The following is a 22,887-nucleotide window of genomic DNA, read 5'->3' on the forward strand; positions in this document are numbered from 1 at the left end:
TTCATGTCTTTGACAGTGGGCAAACTTACAAAATCAGCAAGGGATCAAATACTTATTTCCTTCACTGTATATTGTAGCCACTGGTCTCATCAAACTTCACACTGCACACATATTACATCAGACCCCTCCCCCTCCTCATCACAATCTACATTAGTCATCATCATCAATTCCTTACACGCAGCATTCCGGATTCATTTACTCTGTCTCTGTCTATTCACAAACAGCCATTGATTAACATCCACACAGCCTATATTTTTGAATATACAAATTATTCTTGATCACATATCTCATCCTCCCCGCACAACCATTCATTCTATGTGTTGTAGTCTAGGGGTTTGCTATGTATTTTGGTGATGATTTTCCTTAGGGGCCCTGGGAGCGAGCCAATACCAATCTCCTTCACTGTAATTTGTGTAGGTAGTTATACTACTACGACACAGGTGGGTCATTCATTGAACACCGGTTGTTATTTTACAACCATATTCAGTTCCGGACGGTCTGATGTTAAACTACTCCTAACTTGGTGGTTATACTACAACAAAGTCTATATGCCTGATTATCAAATGCGCGCTAGAAATCAGTCTGTACTGATTCCTACCTTATGCCTGTCTGACAAAGCACATAACTGACGGTTTTAAAGGACCCTTAAAGAGGCTCTGTCACCACATTATAAGTACCCTATCTCCTACATAATGTGATCCGCGCTGTAATGTAGATAACAACAGTGTGTTTTATTTTGAAAAATTATCATTTTTAACCAAGTTATGAGCAATTTTAGATTTATTCTAATTACTTTCTTAATTCCCAACTGGGCATTTTTTAAACTTTTGACCAAGTGGGCGTTGTGAAGAGAAGTGTATGATGCTGACCAATCAGCGTCATACACTTCTCTCCATTCATGTCCATTTGTACTCAGCCCAGCGTGATTTTGCGATATCATGCTGTGCTGTCACATACACCCACATTAACTTTACTGAAGTGTCTCGAGAGTGAATAGACATCACCTCCAGTGTCTATTCACACTCCCGACACTTCGGTAAAATTCGCTGTCATTCACAGCGTGATCTCGCGAGATCACGCTGTACAGAAATTAAGTCCCACACAAACTTTAACGAAGTGTGAATAGACATCGCGTCCTGGCTGGAGGTGATGTCTATTCACTCTCAAGAGACTTCAGTAAAGTTAATGTGGGTGTATGTGACAGCACAGCATGATCTCGCTAGATCACGCAGGGCTGAGTACAAATGGACATGAATGGAGAGAAGTGTATGACGCTGATTGGTCAGCGCCATACACTTCTCTTCAATACGCCCACTTGGTCAAAAGTTAAAAAACGCCCAGTTGGGCATTAAGAAAGTAATTAGCATAAATCTAAAATTGCTCATAACTTGTGTGAAAAATGTTCGTTTTTCAAAATAAGAAACACAGTTTTTATCTACATTACAGCGCCAATCGCATTATGTAGGAGATAGTGGTGACAGAGCCTCTTTAAACACAATTTTACAAGCTGGCAGTGTGCTAGGAACGTATAAATGGTTACTCAATAAAACATTCAACGTTTTCCCTATTGCACTGGGTAATGGTACATACACATTTATCACACTTGTCACATGCACTCCCATATATATCCATATGATAATTACAATCCTGACAAAGGACGTGATTATTACAGGACCCCTTTGTAGTTGTTATAGTATCTTTCTTACCCTGTATGTCACAATTTCTTTTGGCAGTATAACACAGGGTTCTGTTCCCCCGTCGCTCTGCTCTCTGAATTCTCCATTATCAGGACTTAACTGCAGAAGTCCTTGACTTTACTACAAGTACTACAGGATAATACCTACGAATATCCAACCTCTGTCACCTACGGAGTTTTTATCGCTGCTGGATTAGTGGTCTGTAACTCTGGTCAGTGTTCTGTGACTCTCATTACCGGGCCCCAGCGTATTTTTGCGAAGCAATAGTCATAAGTCCTGCCAGGGGGGAAGCTTGTGCTGCCTACGGATCCAGGAAAAAAAAATTTTGGTGAGTACATTTTCGTTTTCCTGATCTTCACCTTGAGGATGAGGGAAGAGAACTGGCAATAATATCTCTTGATTTATATTCCTAAAGGAAGGAACTGTAGGCAAGAACCCAGGCATGGTACGTAGTAGAAGACAATCTCCCAGGTCCCTCAAATATGGTTATTTGAAGGAAAAGGCCTGCAGCTCACTTATGCGCCTGGCCGACGTGATAGCCACCAGGAAGAAGGTCTTGAAGGAGAGAAATCTGATGGATGACTCTTGCATGGGTTCAAACGGTGGCTTTGTTGGAGCCGACACCACAATTGAAAGGTCCCAGGAAGGAGAGGGTACCTGAGAGACTGTGCTAAGGTTTCTTAAAACCTTGAAGAAGGTCTTCACCAACTGCTGGTTGGAGAAACGATTTTGCAATTGGGCATTAATTGCCGTGAACTGCACCTTAAGGGTATTTAGCTTCAAACCTTTATTGAAGCCATCCTGAGGAAATTGTAGGATAGTATTAAGAGAGAGTACGTTTGCAGAATTTTTAGAGCACCAGGAGGTAAACAGGGTCCAAACTCTGTTGTATACTTTGACGATTGAAGGTCGTCTAGCTGACAGCAAGGTGTTAATAACTTCTGATGAAAGTCCCATTTCTGTCAGGTTCTCCCGGTCAGTCTCCAGGTCGTCAAATGTAGACTGTGAGGGTTCAGGTGATACATCCCTTTCTGGGACAGGAGATCCGGTCATACTGGTAGTTTCAGGAACCTGCCCTTCGAGAGAGACAATGCTAGGGAGAACCAGGCCCTGCGGGGCCAAAATGGCAGGATTGCAATAGCTTCCGCTTTCTTGTCCCGAACTTTTTTCAATACTCTGGGTATTAAGGGGAGGGGAGGAAAAATGTAAATTAATTTTCCTCCCCAACTGACAGACAGGCCAAGTAATGCTACTGCATGGCGGATGTGGTACAGAGAACAGAAGCTGAGGACTTTGTTGTTCTCTTCTGATGCCATCACATCCACATCTGGCATTTCCCATGTGGCAGCTAAGCTGCTGAAAACCTGAGGGTTGAAGCTCCACTCCCCTGGATGGAGGATATTGCGGCTGAGGAAGTCTGCAGTGTGGTTCAAGGAGCCCTTGATGTGAACTGCTGAAATTCCCAATGAATGTTGTTCTGCCCAACTCATAAGTCGTCTGCACTCGGTTGTCATTGAGGCACTCCTCGTTCCTCCCTGTTTGTTTACATAGAACACAGTTGCAAGTTTGTCTGACTGGATCAGGATTTGGGTATTTCTCAGATGGGATTGAAAGGATATTAGCGACAATCTCACTGCTCTGAGTTCCTTCATGTTGGAGGACAGTGACACATGCCTCTGACTCCATCTGTTCTGAACCCATAGGTGATCTACATGGGCACCCCAGCCCCAGGAGGAGGCATCCTTTGTGAGAACTTTCTGTGGTGGGGAAACCAGATACTTGCCTGATCGGAGAGTGTCCGGGATAACCACCAGCTGAGGTCTTGAAGGGTGAAGTTGGAGACTTTGAAGAGGGCGTCCAGATTTCTGACATTTTTGTCCCAGGCTCTGAGGATGTCGAGCTGTAATGATCTCAAGTGGCTTTGGCCCAGGGGACCGCATCTATGGATGAGGTCATTAGACCTAGGATATTCATAGCTCCTCGAACCGATATATTCAGATGGCAAATAAGGTGTTCTATTGAACCCCGGATTGCAGCAATCCTCTCTGGAGACAACTTGACTGTCATCGACTGGGAATTCACCATGAACCCTAAAAATGTCAGATTCTGTGATGGTTAGAGCTGTGACTTTCTGAAGTTCACCAGGAACCCGTAAAAGTCAAGAAACTCCAATGTGGCTTGGAGATGTTCTTGTAGAAGGGACTCTGATGATGCTTTTATTAGCCAGTCGTCCAAGTAGGGGACCACACATATCCCTTTCAGCCTCAGTGCTGCTGTTAGGACCACCACGATTTTTGTGAACACACGGGGGGCCGACGAAATCCCGAAGGGTAGGCAGGTAAATTGGAAGTGTTGTACTTCGCCTTGCGTCTGGACCGCCAATCGGAGGAACCTTTTGTGCGCGGCCAGAATCGGGACATGCAAGTATGCGTCCGTGAGGTCGATTGTTGCCAGCACGTCGTTCCTTTCCAGAAGTTTCATCACTGACCAGATAGTCTCCATCTTGAAGGTTTTCCTCACCGGATATTGATTGAGGAAAGTCAGGTCTATTACCAGCCTGCAACTGCCTTCTGATTTGGGCACAGGGAACACTCTGGAGTAAACTCCTTGCCCTTTTTCTGAGACTGGGACATCTTCCAGGGCTGCTTTCTGGAGAAAGACCTGCAGAAGCTGATGGACTATCAGGTTGTGATGCCTATTGAGGAAAAAGTGGTCTGGGGGGAGAGTTCTGAACTCCAAAGAGTATCCTCTCCTGATGGTTGCCGTCACCCAGTCGTCGGATGATGTCACCGACCACCGAGAGGAGAAACTCTGAAGCCTTGCTCCTACTTGTAGGATTGGCTGGGCGTCATAAACTGTTTGGATTTTGAGCAGAGTTTTTCTTCTGAAAGGAGGAAGGGTTTTCCCGCTTAGTTTTAAACGTGCGCTGACGGTCTGGAAACCTTCTTTTGAACTTCGTGGATTTTCTTCTCTGATCCCGAAAGGAACACCTGATATCCTTCCTTTTAGGTACAGGAAACCTAGCACCTTTGCCTTCCCCTAAGGAATTCAAAAAATCTGTTAATTGGGGACCAAAGAGAGATTCTGGCTGAAAAGGGAGGCTACAAAAATTATTTTTGGAGAGATTATTCCCAGACCATAACTTAAGCCAATGAGCCCTTCTGGCCGCATTCGATAGGGACAAGGCCCTGGATGCATACTTGATGTTATCCAGCTGGGAGTCACAGAGGAACTCCGAAGCTGACTTCATTACTGGGAGGGACTGGAGAATTTCTGCCCTTGGGACTCCATCTTCTAGATCCTTTGACAGGTGGCTTAGCCAGACCCGGAGTTCTCTAGCCACCGGTACTGAAGACAAGGAGGCTTTGCACGAGCCCACTGCTAAAGTATACACCTTCTTCAGAAGGGAATCCGCCTTGCGATCCATGGGGTCTTTCAGCAGGGCTGATTCATCGGGTGGAAAAACGGCTTTCTTTGCCAATTTAACCACTGGCAAGTCCAGTTTTGGAATATTCTCCCAATCTTTGGAGCCAGTTTTATCCAGTCTGTAGAGGTTTTGGAACCGAGAGCCGAGTTCTGATTTCCTCTCAGGCTTATCCCAATCCGGTTTCATCCATTCCATTAGGACAGGATGGCTGGGAAAATGTTTCCCCTTGGTAATGGGAAAATAAAACAGTCTGTCCTTTTTAGACTTATGCTCAACCTCCTTCCCCGTCTCCAATGTATCCTTCACCGCACTGAGGAGATCATGGAGCTTATCCTTACTCAGGATGTAACATTCCTTGGGGTCGTCAGAGTCTGGGGAGTCAGAGACCACCTCTGAATCTGAACCTCCTGCAGAGGAGGAATCCTCCTGGTATTGAGGAGGAGGTGGAGAGGGATAGTGCCCTCTTAGCATGGTGTGATGATTTTACATCCTCAAAAACTACAGACAGCTGTTGTTTAAACCATTGCATAAATCCTCTAGAATCTTCCCTGGGAGGGGAGGCGACTGGGATGGAGCATGAGATACACAGATCTGACACAATGTCATCAGGCAGAGGCTGGAGGCATCCCCTGCAAAGCCTGTGCCTGGATTTGTGGGTCCTTTTCCTACCTTCTCTTATGGCAGACATCTAGGGAAGAGTCAGAAAGAAACGCATGGTAGGAAAATGTGCATAGCCATCAGCATCAAGATACATCAGGACCCATCAATGTAAACAGCCTTACTAACCTTAGCATGCAGAGGGCTGTCCAGAGGCAGAGCATGCCAGGTCTGCTGCGTCCGCGCGTCACAACCGGGGGCGGGGCCAACCCAGAGGCGGGGCCAATGATGACATCACTTCCGCCCCATCCATGCCTCTGTAACGCCGAGCAGCACTTCCGGGTAATCGGGAGACCGCGGGCGGTCGACCGGAATCCACTACGGACCTAGACGAACGGGGGATGTTCCAACAGGGGGTTCTCCTCCCCTGCTACCATTACCAGGGTCAGGTAAGGTGCCCCGTAGGTTTCATTTACATTTAGCTATAGAAGTCTATGGGCATGTTCAGAGGTTTCATTTACATTTAGCTATAGAAGTCTATGGGCATGTTGGCGCATATGTCGGGAGATTTTCCCAGAGTATATGCCGAACGTGCACCATAGATGTGGTGTGAATTTAGCCGCCTTCTGCCGCTGTGCAATAGTGGTAAAGTTAACATTTAAATGATACTGTTGGTAAAATATCTGCTTGTCCTAAGAACCCTGCCAGCATGACAGCGGCCGCATCCTTTCTTTTATGTGAGATAATGGCAGAATTGCTCAATCAGGTGAGCAAGCCCACCTAAATGAACAGATTATCCTCCCTGTCATGAGATTAAGAGGAAAGAACGTCCCATCTGTTTCAAGCGTAAATGACTGTTTAGACTGATCACATGCATATAATTTCATTATACTACACCGATGTGTGAGACTGTTATATGTTTACTGAAATGAAGAGCTTTACCTCTTTTACTCTATCTCTCTTCTTAAATAGAAAATGTAGACATAAACTTTATGGTTAAAAGTATGTAAACCCCTAACTATCACACCTATATGGGCTTGTTGGACATACCATTGCAAAACTATTGGCGTTAATATGGAGTTGGGCTTCTTTTTGTGGCTATAACCGTCTCCACTCTTCTGAAAAAGTCTTTGGAGTATGTCTGTGGGAATTTGTGCCCAATCAGCCAAAATAGCCTTTGTGAGGTCAGGCACGGAGGTCTGACCTGCAATCGGTATTCTAATTAATCCCAAAGTAGTTCAGGGCTCTGTGCTGACCACTCGAGTTCCTCCAAACCAATCATTAAACCATGTCTTTATGGACCTTACTTTGTACACGGGCACAGTCATTCTGTAATAGAAAAGGGCCAACCCCAAACTGTTACCACAAAGTTGACAGCATACAATTGTCCAAAATGTTGTTGTATGATGTAGCAGTAACATTACCCTTCACTGGGAAAAAAGGGGTTGGCCCAAACCCTGAGAAACAACCCCTGACTATTATCCCTCTTCCACCAAATGTTACAATAGGCACAATGCATTTCGGTAAGTAGTGTTCTGGCATCCACCAAATTAATCCATCAGACTGCCAGGTAGTGAAACATGATTCATCACTCTAGGACACTTGTTTCCGCCAGTGGTGGAGTGCTTTACACCACACCAGCTGACGCTTGGCATTGTGCACAGTGATCTTAGGCTTGTGTGCAACTGTTCGACCATTAAAACCCATTTCATGACACTCCTGACTAATTCTTGTGCCAATGTCACTTTCAGAGGGAGTTTGAAACTGTGTAGTAGTGATGCAACAGAGCACTAGAGATATATGTGCGCTACCTGCTTCAGCAATACTCTATGAGTTTGCAGGGTCTACCGCAGAAATTTGGCAAAAGTGGCATCCTTTCGAGAATGCCATGATTAAAGTCAGTGAGCTCTTCAGTACAACGAACACTACTGGCGATGTTTTATCTATGGAGATTGCACGGCTGTGTGCTTGATTTTATGCACCTGTTTTCAATTGGTGTGGCTGAAATACCTGAACTCAATAATTAGGAGGGATGACCACATACGTTTGGCCATATGGCGTATCAAAAGCAGAGAGGATTATTTTTAATGTCACTTAAGTCTGTTACCCATAGTAACCAGATTCCAGCTGTCTCTTTGTTGTTGTAGCACTATCACTGTTATAAAAAAAAAATGTCCTCTAATATACAGGGTGATGGATATTTTGAGAAGCCATAAAGAAATACTGAAATGTCACAATACATAACAGCTTCTTTAAATTTAGCAGTAATACACTATTATATTTTACAATATAATTATTTTAGCTATAAACAGCCCCCGGAAGAAGCTGTGTGAAACACGTGTTGGGTTTGATCCCCCCCCCCCCCATAGTTCTGGTCTGTATGCCTTCTTAATTGTACCTTTTTGCTGTCTTTTTTTTTATATTACTTTTGTTTTGGATGGTTCCTATCCATATTCATCGTATTACTTCTGTACCAGTCTTTGCATGCACTATTTGCACTTTACTATAGAGGCTGTGGGACCCGACCTATGTGGGGGATCCTTTTTCTATGGGTAATGTTACTGCCAATGTACTTATTTTTAATGATTTTGTCTTTCAATAAAATATTGTATTTTTTTTTTCGCTAATAATGGTTCATATGGGATTTCTAATATAGGTGTTCATAAACGTAATCTCCGAGCTCTTCAATAGGATTTGTGGAGCCAAGATTTTCACGAAGCTGGATCTACGCAGGGCCTATAACCTAATCCGTATTCGCAAGGGTGACCAATGGAAGACCGGATTCAACGTCCAAGATGGTCACTACGAGTATCTCGTAATGCCCTTTGGAGTGTGCAACTCTCCAGCGGTGTTTCAGGAGTTTGTAAACAACATCTTTGGTGATCTTCTGTATGTCTGTGTGGTCATTTATCTTGATTTTCTCACCTGATATGACGACGCATCGGAAGCATGTTCGCCAAAATCCTGTCACGGATAAGGGGTAACAACTTATAAGCTAAACTTGAGAAGTGCGTATTTGAAAGAAAATCTTTGCCCTTCCTGGGCTATATTATCTCTGATCATGGTCTACAAATTGATCTGGAGAAAGTGAAGTCCGTCATGGTGTGGCCATGGTGTGGCCACGTCCTCAAGGGCTCAGAGCCATACAGAGATTTCTAGGATTCACTAATCGACAGTTCATCCCAAATTTTTCGTCACTAACTGCCCCTATCTCAGCTATTACCAAGAAGGGAGTGATTGCTAAGGACTGGACCCCTGAGGCATTCTCCAACCCCAAGAGCGCCTTTACCTCTGTTTCCGTTCTTCATCATCCTGATGTGGCACCACAGTTTTTATTGGAGGTTCACGCCTCTTCCATAGGTGCTGGAGCACTCCTGTTTCAAAAAAATTCCAAGGGTAAGGCAGAGTCATGTGGATTTTTTTTTGAAACTCTTCTCTCCTGCAGAGCGCAAATATTCTATTGGAGATCGAAAATTACTTGCCGTCAAGTTGGCCTTAGAAGAGTGTAGACTCCTGCGTGAGGGGGCTCCTCATCTCATCATCATCTTCACAGATCACAAAAATCTTACTTATCTACAGTCTGCACAACTACTGAACCCACGTCAAGCCAGATTGTCATTGTTCTTCACCAGATTTCAACTCCTACTTCACTTTCGTCCTGCGGTCAAAAACATCAAGGCCGATGCTCTGTCCCGGTTGTTTGAGACTAATGACTCTGAAGTTAGTACTCAGCATGTTATTGATCCTTCTAGGATTATTGCTGTTAACCCTCTGCAAATCAAGAACATTCCTTGGACTAAGTCTCTTCCTGTACGAACTGTGCCCAAAACAAGGCTACTCATTCTAAACCTGCTGGCCTGCTCCTACCTCTCCCAGTTCCTGATGCTCCCTGGCAACACATAGCCATGGATTTTATTACTGACCTCCCCCCTTCTTCTGGATGTACTACGCTCTGAGTCGTGGTGGACTGCTTCTCCAAGATGGCACATTTCGTTCCTTGAACCGGCCTCCCCTCTGCTCCTGATCTGGCAAGTTTGTTCATCCAGCACATCTTTCGTGGTCACGGTCTTTCCCTCCATATTGTATCAGATCGGGGTGTACAATTCACATCTAAGTTCTTGTGTGCCCTATGTAGACTATTAAATGTGAAATTGGACTTTTCTTCCGCTTATCACCCGCAGTGTAATGGCCAAGTTGAAAGGATCAACTAGATACTTGAGAATTATCTTCATCATTTCGTTTCCGTTCAACAGGACAATTGGGTACAGTTTCTGCCATGGGCCGAATTCTCCTACAACAATAATACTAGTGAATCTACTGCTTCTTCTCCATTCTTCATTGTGTTCAGTCAACATCCACATGTTCCTCTTCCTGTGCCTGCAGCTAATTCAACCTTCGGAGGTTTTCTTCACATCTGGCAGCAAACTAAGTCTATGATCCTTCAGGCAGTTGATCGCAGAGATCGAAGAGATATGCAGATAGGAGAAGAAAAATTCCTCTTCAGGTTTCTTTTGGAGTTGAGGTTTGGTTGTCCTCCAGAAACATTCGCCTTAAGACCCCTTCCCACGAATTCACTCCCAGATTCCTCGGACCCTTCAAAGTTTTGCAACAGATAAACTCTGTATCCTATAAACTTCGGCTGCCTCCTACCCTCAAAATCCCCAACTCATTTCATGTCTCCCTCCTAAAGTCTGTGGTCGTGAATCGATTCAGCAAATCCCCTGGTTCTACAGTTGCTACCTGCCGTTCTTCTGACATCTTTGAAGTAAAAGAGATCCTGGATTACAAGAGGGTAGGAGGAAGGACCTTCTACCTAGTGGACAGAAAACGGTTTGGTCCTGAGGAGAGGTCATGGGAACCTGAAGCGATTGTGGATGCCCCAGCTCTGATCAAGAGATTCCTTTCATGCTCTGGACCTAAGAAGAGGGGGCGTAAGGGGGGGTACTGTAATAGCCGTGGCAACGGACCGTCGGTATTATTTACCCGCCAACGGCCGTGACCGCAGGCCTGTGAGCTCTTGCTGGCGTCTCCCTCCTCTGAGATGCCGGCACACAAGACTGTCCTCGGGTGCTGCTGCTGTGCATAGGGTGCGCGCACGCTCCAGGCCTGAAAGGGCTAGTGTGCGCACCAGTATTAAGCTCCCTTTCCAATCTCTTCTCACCCCATGTATAAAAAGGATTCTGCCCTCTTCCTCCTTGCCTGAGCGTTGCTGTGTCTGCCCATGTTTGTTATTGCAAACGGTCCCTTAGTTGTATCCTGTGTTCCTGTGCCCTGTATCCAGTAATTGTGTTTGTTCCAGTGCGAAGCCAAGTGTCATCTGTGCCACAGGTTTGCTATGCCACGTGTCTGCTACGTCACGTATTTGCTACACTAGGTATCTGCCACGCCGAATGTCTGCCAAATCATCTATCCAGGTTCTCTTGTCCTAAAGACTGTTATTGACTATTGTTTGGCCAACTGCTACTCTGCTACGGTGGCGCGGCCTCGTGGGTCCACATATCCTATAACTGTGACACATATGTATTGAAAAGAACCCATAAATACACCAAGGGGCCAAGAATGGTATTGCACCTCAGTGAACATGACATAGAATATATGTTAAAGTCCAGTGGACAGATTGTCTGGAAAATTTAGGAAAAATTGTTTGAGGGAAAATACTCTAACTCCAGTGTGTACTCTCTTTTTTTTTGTAGATAGTACCCATGCGTCTGACGTGACCACATGCCAATTGATGATTTTTTTTTGCAGACGAGCACCCACTGGAGGAAGAGACATGACGTCATTGGATATTTCTTCTGTGCTCCTCCTGGCGTCTTTTAACAAAAGAGGAGGCAAATGTTTGGCCTTTTCTCTGGGTGAATCTACAATTACATTTTGGGTTAGAATAAGACCTTTTAAATGCCAGTAACCTTCTGGGTTGACCACGAAAACAATGGAGTCTTCCATAATTAGCCTGCAGAAAGGGGACACCTTTGTTGTCATTCAGGGATTTAAGAATGCTATCTAGATTTGGGCCAAACAAGCTGCTAGGATGAAAAGGAATGGAACAAAAATTATGTTTAGAGGGTACATCACCCTTTCTCCATTTCTTCAACCACAAAGACCTTCTGGCTGCTGTAGATAGTGCCATATTCTTAACATCGCATCGTGTCTGAGGGAAAATCTGTCAAAAATTCAGCAGCTAATTTCATTTTGGGAAGTAAATGTAGTAAATTCATTTCTAGAAGTGACCCTCCTGCAAACCTTTGGACAAATCACTGAGCCAAATCCTTAAAGGGAATGTGTTGCCAGAAAAACATGTTTTTTTTTTTTAATTAAACATTTAGTGTGTGGGTGATTAAACATTGTTCAAATTTTTTTTTTTTTTTTCACGAGTCAGGAAATATTATAAATTAATTCTAATTTATAATATTACCCATTTCTGGTCACTAGATGGAGCTATTCCCAAAATTGCAGCATTGCAAAATTGGGTAAAAAGCCCTCGCTCTAGTGAGCTCTCAGCATCCCCCCCCTCCTTTATCCTGGCTAGTGCCGGGATAAACGAGGGGTTTGAACGGTGTAACCTCCTACACTGTGTGTCGCCATTTTTTGAGCTAACACACAGTGTAGTAGGTTTACATACAGTAGTAAACGTACACAAACACGAACATACATATAAATCTCTTACCTGCTCCTGCCGCCGCGGCTCCCTCCGGCCCGTCCGCTCCGTCTGCTGTCGCTGGTCCAAGTGCACAAGTCCGGAAGCCGCGACCGGAAGTAGTAATATTACTGTCCGGCCGCGACTTCCGGTCCACAGGAAAATGGCGCCGAACGGCGCCAATTTCAAATTGGACTGTGTGGGAGCGGCGCATGCGCAGTTCCCACACAGACGCCGTACACACAAGTGAATGGGACGGGAGCCGTTCGCAGTCCCTATGGGACTGTGGCTGCCGTATTCCATGTCTGTATGTGTCGTTAATCGACACATACAGAAATGGAACAAAAAATGGCAGCCCCCATAGGGAAGAAAAAGTGTAAAAATAAGAAAAAGTAAAACACAAACACACAAATAAATATAAACGTTTTTAATAAAGCACTAACATCTTTAACATATAAAAAAATAATTTGTGATGACACTGTTCCTTTAAGGCCCTAGCTACAGGGACTGAGGAAAATGAAGCTTTACATACATCTGCAGACAAGGAGTAAGCTCTTTTGAGTAGTGAGTCTACCTTTCTATCCATAGGTTCCCTAAGAAGGGAGGACTCATCCGAGGCTTTTTTTTTAGAAAGATAGGGTGCTGCCAGATCCACTTTAAGGGGGTCTTCCATTGAGCCGTATAAGACGGATCCAATCTATGCAAAGATCTGAACCTATGGTCCATATCAATTTTTTTCTCTGGCTTCTGCCAGTCTAATTTGAAAAAAATCTATAAGTAAATCATGCTCAGGAAAATATTTTTCTTGTTTTTTTGGAAAGTGGAATAACTGCTGCTAATCAGAAACGCCTAGATCAGAGTCCGATTCAGACCCCACCTCACCTTCAGACCAAGACTGGGAGGACTAATCTACTGAAGACAAATTCTCCCCAGCAGTATATTGCATTCCCTTTGAGCCTCTTAAAAGCTTCTACAAGTTGGCCTTTAAACCAGCCAAATAACGTTTTAGCCTGCTGCTTTACTGGAAAGACATATTCATAATCCTCATCATCCTTATCATCATTTTTCTGATGTAAACAAGCATTGCATATGTCAGCTTCACCATCCCCAGATAATATTTCAAAGAAGAGAAATTTTTCCTCAGCACAGCCGCAAAATATGGTATAAAAAAAGAGCTTTATTAAGTCATCTTTAAAAAAAATACATAGAGGACACAGGTAGGGCGTGTCACAGCTGAAGTTTTGCGAACAGAAGTTTTCTTACTCATAGCTTGCTATATCCAGAAGAATGTTACATCATGTGCTCAAAATAAAACAGCATGCTATTCTCCTTTAGGTTTGCTACAGCCACTCCCCATTCCATCTAGAAAGTCCGAAAAATGTGGTCTCTGATCAAGGGGTACGGTTCACCTTCAAAATCTGGAAAAGTTGTTGCTCTACTCTTGGGATAAGAGCAAATTTGTCTTCTGCCTCTTTGTTTTTTGCCTTTCATGTTTAATCAAATAGACAAACTGAAGAAACTAATCAAAGTCTTGAACAGTAATATCCCGGTGCTTTATTAGTTAAGGGGGTTTTACACTGGGTGATTATCAGGCAGACATAGTAGTCATAGAATGCCCATAAGTGTACATGAGGACATATCAGATATCCCAATGGAAAAAATGTCACAAAGTACATAATATGTACCATGAAAAAATAGAAATACTTTATTACAATAATCATAAGAACATATTGGCCATCAAGAGTTAAAAAACAATTATACAAACAGATTAAAAATAGTGTGGAGATATGATGAAGACTACACAAATGACATGCTAGTACCATATAAACGTCATGTGATGCGATAATATACAGAAAACTAGGTTCAAAAGAGTGTATATGCACTAAATTTATTTATTCAAAAAGTGCAAAAAATATCATAGGGCAAAGTGCCATAGATGATATAAGTAAAATATAAGAGTATGTAGGTCAAAGAAGAGATCACCCAAACTAAAGGACCAAAGAACTGTACCGACCCGTTTGTTGCATGGTGAGTCAAAAGCAACCTATCTCCACACGCAACGCGCCGACGCGCGTTTCGCAGTCAGCTTTCTCAAGGGGTACTGACTGATGGGATAACAGTCATTATAAATACAAAATGTGATGGGAGGAGATTCAAAGAGATCCACGTGTGCGGGCGCCATGAAGGTGCGCACTACGCATGCGCACCAGCAACATCCAGGAGCGCCGGAAGTAGAGCACAATGCGGCCCGCATATCAGGTGAAGAGAGGAGGGTGGCCATTTTGGAAACTGGCATACATGCCAGAAGTGCAAGTTTAAAAATCGGAGCAAGAGGGACATGCTGGACAATGCCGAGGCAGACCCGCCACCCCAGATCGCCCCAAACGAATAGGGGAGAGAGGGATGGAGGATGTGCCTCAGTGCTCCAGCACAATATAAACACACTAATTCAAGATTATTAATATATACTGGCAGAACACATTCATTAACAACATTTCATAAAGTGTTACACAATTTAATGCATACATATTACATATTGTTTACAAGCATATATGCATATATATGCATATGTGCTAAAACACAGACAATTAATAAAAAAATTATATATATACATACATATAATATGAACATTAATAAAATATAAAAAAATTATTTTATATATAATACTGAAATAAATAAATTAGATAAATCAATACTAAATAATAAAATAAAAGTGAGAGTGAAACATATAAGTGAGTTGAGTGAACACACGTGCACGTGATGGTGATTAAAAATATATATATAAATAAATAAATGTGAAAAAACGTGATTAGGACTGCACCTGAAAAAGAAACATTATTAATCAAAAGACACCAATTAACAATATTATTAAACAGATATAATACTGCAGAATCAATAAGACTATAATTGTGTAATGAAAAATATATAATCATAATATTATATATGAGTGATAAATACAAAAATATATATGAATATAAATATATATATGATAAGTGAATAAAACTATAAATATGTAATAAAAATTAATAAATGTAATAATTAATAATACTGTGTATATACAATAAATACAATAATATATATAAATATAAATATCATACATATTTAATAGTGTGTGAATATAAAAATAATGAAAAAATACATACAATAATTAAGCTGCAATGAGGTAAACAAAAAGTTTACCAATACATACCGCTTGAGAAAGCCGAAGAACGTATAGCAAAACCAATGCAAATAAAAGAGTATAAAGTAACCCTCATAAATATGCAACACCCACACATGACCATCAGAGTATACTACATGATACTGAAGATAGAAGAATCAGTCACAAATAGAAGCACTATAAACATCGCTTACAGATCAACCAGTCAAAAAGAGCATAGAAAACTATAACACCTGTAGAAAGAATAAAGAGCTGTATCAAAAAAATCTCTGCCATAGTACATATATCATACAAAATGAGAAATGCATAATATGTCCCAAACACAAACATGGTATTAAAAATATACCACAAGTCATCCCATCAGACACATGTAAACATACAAAATTAAAACTAATGATGCTATAGGACCTAAATAATGAAAGAAAGGACGCGATGGACATTTTTTCATTTAAACCGTGTGGAGAGCTGGTATTCAATTTAGTTATCCACTTACATTCGATGAGCTCAAGTTTTCGGAAAGTATCACCACCCCGAGATCCGATAATGATTTTATCAATGCCATGTACTTTCAAATCTTGCCATCTGTTGTTATGATGGTCGCGAAAGTGCCTGGGAATAGATTTAAGTTTGTTAATTGTCTCCCAATCATTACCCTCAATTCTTCCAGACTTTTTGATGTCTCTCACATGTTCCTGAACTCTGATTTTCAATTCTCTCATGGTCATACCTATATAAGAGAGGCCACACGGACATGTTGCCATATAAACCACCCCAGAGGTACTGCAATTGATAAAATGTACAATTTTGTAACATTTTTTGTTTCCGGAGTCTAAAAATACATCCGTCTTAACTATCAAATTGCAGATAGAACAATGACCACAGGGGAATGATCCCCACTTCCGTCCCTTGGAACCATAAAGATAAGTATTAGAATTTGGAGTACTATAGTGGTTCCGAACTAGATGTTCGCTCAAAGTTTTGCTTCTTTATATTGTTTATATTGTGCTGGAGCACTGAGGCACATCCTCCATCCCTCTCTCCCCTATTCGTTTGGGGCGATCTGGGGTGGCGGGTCTGCCTCAGCATTGTCCAGCATGTCCCTCTTGCTCCGATTTTTAAACTTGCACTTCTGGCATGTATGCCAGTTTCCAAAATGGCCACCACCCTCTATTCACCTGATATGCGGGTCACATTGTACTCTACTTCCGGCGCTCCTGGATGATGCTGGTGCGCATGTGCAGTGCACACCTTCATGGCGCCCGCACACGTGGATCTCTTTGAATCTCCTCCCATCACATTTTGTATTTATAATGACTGTTATCCCATCAGTCAGTACCCCTTGAGAAAGCTGACGGCGAAACGCGCGTCGGGGCGTTGCGTGTGGAGATAGGTTGCTTTTGACTCACCATGCAATAAATGGGTCGGTACAGTTCTTTGGTCCTTTAGTTTGGGTGATCTCTTCTTTGACCTCTATGCTCTTATATTGGACTTATATAATCTATGGCACTTTGCCCTATGATATTTTTTGCACTTTTTGAATAAATAAATTAAGTGCATATACATCTCTTTTGAACCTAGTTTTCTGTATATTATCCTATCACATGACGTTTATATGGTACTGTAGCATGTCATTTGTGTAGTCTTCATCGTATCTCTACACTATTTTTAATCTGTTTGTATAATTGTTTTTTCACTCTTGATGGCCAATATGTTATGATTATTGTAATAAACTATTTCTATTTTTTTCATAGTACATATTGTGTACTGTGTGGCATTTATTCCGTTAGGGATATCTGATATGTCCTCCAGTACACTTATAGGTATTCAAAGTATTATCATTGTCTGCAGCACATCTCCCTGGGTAAATCCTTTTCCATGCTGCAATTTGCCTCCTCCCCCACCAGTGAATGTTCAAGGTGAAGAAGAATATATTGTTGTAAAGACCTTGGACCACAAAATCGGAATAAACTGCAGGACTTGATCAGGTGGAAGGAGTACAGATCGGAGGAGAATTCTTGGAAACCAGAAGAAAATGTTCATGCTCCTAGGCTTACATAAGAATTTCATCAGAGATATCCTAACAAGCCAACAGAACGTCCGGGAAGAAGGGGAGTAATATCATGATTTGAGCCCAGAAACTCCTGCATACACAGCAGTAGCTCTTCTTACTAAGCCATCTAAAATGCTGCTCCACTGCTGAAACTATTGTCTAGGTATTCTTGATTTTTGCCTCTCTGGATTCCTTGCCTTTTCGCTTACTATAGAAGTCTGACCCCTGCATTTCCTAACTGCCACATTATTGAGCATCTTGCCTGTTGTCTAGTTAATTTCCGCTTCTCTACAAAGTGATGCTGCTAATTTGTGTACCGAACTTGGATAGTTTCCTGACTACGTGTTGTTACGAAGCAGGGTGTGGACCCACTGGGCCGTACCGTGTAGCGGGATGGCAGCTGGCCAAACAGGTAAGGTACAGAGTTCAATAGTTCAGTGAGGATACCCGAGGCAATGTAGACAGCAGCAAGGCAGGCACGTTCAGGACCAGGCGGCAGGAAGACGTCAGGTGAGGCATAGCAAAACAAGCGTAGACTGCAGCACGGCAACAGCACAGCACGGCACTACAACTGGGTAACACGGAAACAGGATACGGATACAGGAACAAGGTACACTGGGAAACTGGAAGACACCGGGAGACCATTAGCATGACAAACTATGGGTAACAAACAACGCTCTGGCAAAGAGCAAGAGGGCAGAGCCCTTTTTATAGCCCAGGGCATCCTGGGCTAAATTGCAGACTTCCTGCAAAATGCGCGCACTGGCCTTTTAAGACCGTGCGCGTGCCCTCCGGAGACAGTCTCGATGTCTGGAAGTGAGTGCCGGCGCCTCACAGGACGACGCTGAACATGTCCATGGCCACGGCCGTCAAGGTTCAAGTCAGAACGACGGGCCGTGGCCATAGACGTTACACGTGTCTACCTCATGCTTATCTGTGTACCGAACTTGGATTGTTACCTGACTTTGTCTATGCGTCATGCTACAACCTGTTGCTGCTTAGTTGTGTACTGAACTTGGTTTGCTTCCTGTACACATCTCTGCCTCATGCTAAAACTTGTTGCCGCTTATCTTTGCACCGAACTTGGACTATTTCCTGACCACATCTCTGCCTCATGCTACAACCTGTTGCCGATTAGGTCTGTAACAAACTAGGATTGTTTTCTGATCATGTCTCTGCCTTAGGGTATGTTCACACGGCCTATTTACGGACGTAATTCGGGCGTTTTTGCCCCGAATTACGTCCGAAAATAGCGCCTCAATAGCGCTGACAAACATCTGCCCATTGAAAGCAATGGGCAGACGTTTGTCTGTTCACACGAGGCGTATATTTACGCGCCGCTGTCAAATGACGGCGCGTAAATAGACGCCCGCGTCAAAGAAGTGACCTGTCACTTCTTTGGCCGTAATTGGAGCCGTTATTCATTGACTCCAATGAATAGCAGCGCTAATTACGGCCGTAATGGATGCGGCGTTCAAGCGCCTGCACATGCCGGTACGGCTGAAATTACGGGAATGTTTTCAGGCTGAAACATCCCCGTAATTTCAGCCGTAACGGACGCCCTCGTGTGAACATACCCTTATGCTACAACCGGTTTCCACTTATCTGTGTATCAAACCTGGACTGTTAGGGTATGTGCACACACACTAATTACGTCCGTAAATGACGGACGTATTTCGGCCGCAAGTACCGGACCGAACACAGTGCAGGGAGCCGGGCTCCTAGCATCATACTTATGTACGATGCTAGGAGTCCCTGCCTCGCTGCAGGACAACTGTCCCGTACTGAAAACATGATTACAGTACGTGACAGTTGTCCTGCAGCGAGGCAGGGACTCCTAGCATCGTACATAAGTATGATGCTAGGAGCCCGGCTCCCTGCAGTGTGTTCGGTCCGGTACTTGCGGCCGAAATACGTCCGTCAATTACGGACGTAATTAGTGTGTGTGCACATACCCTTACTTTACTGCTCTTGCTATTATCACACTCCTACAAGATTGTTTCAGCCACCAAACTCAGGATTTGATACAGGCGTTAACACTAGCCTAGTCCCGGTGGGAAGGTTATGGTGTGCTTGGGCAGAGCAAACACTTTTCCCTACCTAGTGTCAGTCTCCTTGTAGCAAAGGACTAAAGCCAAAGAATTCATTTTACGATGATTACAAGTGATCTGTCCCAGGATGAGCGAAATGTCATGCATCTTCTAACAGCATGGTGCTCTTTGCCGCCTGGACACAGTCATCAGCCTCTTGGGTATTAATAAAATACCAAGGCCCTTTCTTCTTCAACCAAATGCAGCTGAGCTAGGTAGGCCATCATATATATATATATATATATATATATATATATATATATACACACATACATACACTATTCAGAACGCTCAGTTGCCTTTTTTACAGTCATGAAAGTAGCCCTTTTCTTCTGTAGGTCCACTGATAAATTAGGAAAGGGACACAGCCACATTGCTGTCGGTTTTACCTTTAACTCTACTAGCCACCTTAAGTATTAGATCTCGATCATTGCACTAAAGCTAGCAGGCAGGCCTAGGCAATTGTCCAGGAGATGTCGGTCTGAATGGCACTCTATGGGCCCACCCTACACCATAGGCAGGTGAGTACGACGCTTTTGTAGGCAGTTTTCAACAAAAATCTCAGGTTATTGTCCCTCCACCTTTTCTAGTATGCCTACAATCTTTATTTTGGCAGAGCTGGTTTTCTAGCTCATCGACCTTCTACTCCCATAAATCTGTTTGCTCTACGGACGAAATGGCCAACAATACAGGCATTATCCTGTATTCAATGCCAGAAATACAATCTTCTGCATTAGCCATGTGGCTTCTTAAGGCCTGCATATCCTGCCTTATTAGTGAATTATCAATTTTAACCTCCTCTAGTTTACTAGTAAGAGGAGTTTTGCAGGATGAGATCTCAGCCGATAGCTATTTTATGACCTGTTTCAGCTTACGTTCAGGCTCCTCAGTAGTGGTATCAGACATGCTAGGTGGGGAGATCAAGTGCCATCTTTTATGTTACCAAGGGAATATTCTTGCAGTAGTTCAATTGCCGACTGGTCTTTAATTCGACCCTTGTTGCTCCTCGAATGCTGCCCCCTCCTTCTAGAACATGAGGGAGAGTAGTTGGGGAGCAGCACAACTGATCTGGATTAGAAAATCACAGGTTTCAAGTAGGAGCTACAGAGATGTGGGTCTATTTATCCCACGTTGCAAAGCCCCCCTGAGGGAGTATAGGTTTGTCACCACCACTTTGTTCATAAGATCCTGAGGGTATGTGCACACAAACTCAAAAACGTCTAAAAATACAGAGCTGTTTTCAAGTGAAACACAATTTTTAAGCCACTCGAGATTTTCAGAGCTGTTTTTCTATAGAAAATAAAAACCGGCTCCAAAAACGTCCCAAGAGGTGACATGCACTTTTTTGCGGATGTCTTTGGACAACACGTTTAAAAAAAAAAAAAGGCCCGTCCAAACCGACCGCCATTTTTCCCATTGAAGTCAATGCGCAGATGTTTGGAGGCGACCTGCTTCCGATTTTTCAGGACGTTTATGGCCCGAAAAACAGCTGAGAACACTACGCGTGAACATATCCTCTCTTCTATTCCTGGTATCAGTAAGGGTATCAAAGTTATGATTTTATAGTCTAAATGGTAGTTACTATATTTATTACAACACTAGGATTGTATCCCAAGAAAGAACATAAGTGTATTGTTTTTCTGATTCCAGCTACACAATCTGCAAACTAGCGTTTCTCAACCACCTGAGCTTTATGGCTGACTTGTATATAATGAAAAGACTGAACTCTGCTGTGAACAAGATTCTTTAATATACTTCTTCGCAAAGGCAGAAGTGTGTAGTGTTTTTAAAAACATGAACAAACATTTGGTCTTCTATATAGAAAACCGCAAAATAAGCTGTAAAAGGCAATACGGTTACTCACTATTGGTGTTAAGACAATATACTGGCTGCATAGCCAGCTAAATCATTCCATAGAATTGTATGAAGCAAATCACTTACGATCTAAATTCTGCCAAGATCCCTGTACACAAGTTTTCTGCAAAGCACGTTGCTTATACTGTACCTAGTCTACAATGCTTTCAAATGGATTTATGTCACCTCAAATTTTATAATGCATTTACAGTATAAGCCATTTGTAAATTTGAGACACTGCTTCCAATGTTAGAAGGTGTGTATAATTGGCAAAGTGGTTTTCAAAAGAGGGTTTCGAATGTTCTGTTATTCTCTGCTTATTTCACAGCCATTAGCTCGGGAGAAATCTTGCAGTTCTTTCTCCAATACATCTGCGTTTCCATCCGTTTCAGCCACAAGGTCATTGATGCTGAAGTCAGGTACCTAATGAAAATGTTGAAATAAAGTTAGGTTTTTGACACTATATTAAGCAGAAATAAAATAAAAATCACTGAACAGTTGCATTGCATGTGGAACTTAGTGGCTTGCCTTGCAAAGCGGTTTAATATGTAATATGAGCATTCTGCAGATGGAGTACATTAGATCATAGCTCCCGTTAAACAAAAAGCAAACACTGTTCAGCTGGTTTATAAATGAGTGCTGGATTTTATTTTCTGCTATATCATTTTTCTACATTCATAATATTCACAATTCATTTGGACAGTATTGACTAACAGGGCAAATTTACTAATCGAGTCTAAGCTTCAGACTATGTTAACTAACAAGCTTACACTAAGTGTCGGTGGTTCAAGCTGTATGATCAACGTGACATCTAGCTACTTCGTTACAAGGTTCGGATAGCACTAGGTAATGGTGTGGGTGCATGAGTAGGGGCCCATCCCGATCCAGTAGAGAAAAGTACTATGCACACCAATATGGAGTGATTTATCCAAGCAAATTTTATTTGTAGCCAGTGAGTGCAACGTTTGTCAAAACATTGACCTTCCTCAGGCACTTAAGTCAATGCTGGTCCTGTGTGGCTGGCGCTATAAGATTGGCAGGTAACCTCTGTGTAGCACCACACACAGCGGTTACCCGCCATTCTTAAAGCCCCAGCCACACAGGACCAGATTTGACTTAAGTGCCTGAGGAAGGTCAATGTTTTGACTGAAACGTCACACTCACTGGCTACAAATAAAATTTGCTTGGATAAATAACTCCATATTGGTGTGCATAACACATCTAGCTACTTCCTTACCCAACCTATTAGTTGACACCAATTACTTGTGCCAAAATGTACGCATGGTGCATCTTAAGCCATGCTAACTTTCCACTCCACTGACAAGTCACACCCTTTTGCCAGTGTCTAAAACCATTAATGGAGTGCACGGCCTGT

Source organism: Rhinoderma darwinii, chromosome 1 (assembly GCF_050947455.1).
Source record: "Rhinoderma darwinii isolate aRhiDar2 chromosome 1, aRhiDar2.hap1, whole genome shotgun sequence".
Classification (NCBI taxonomy): Eukaryota; Metazoa; Chordata; class Amphibia; order Anura; family Rhinodermatidae; genus Rhinoderma; species Rhinoderma darwinii.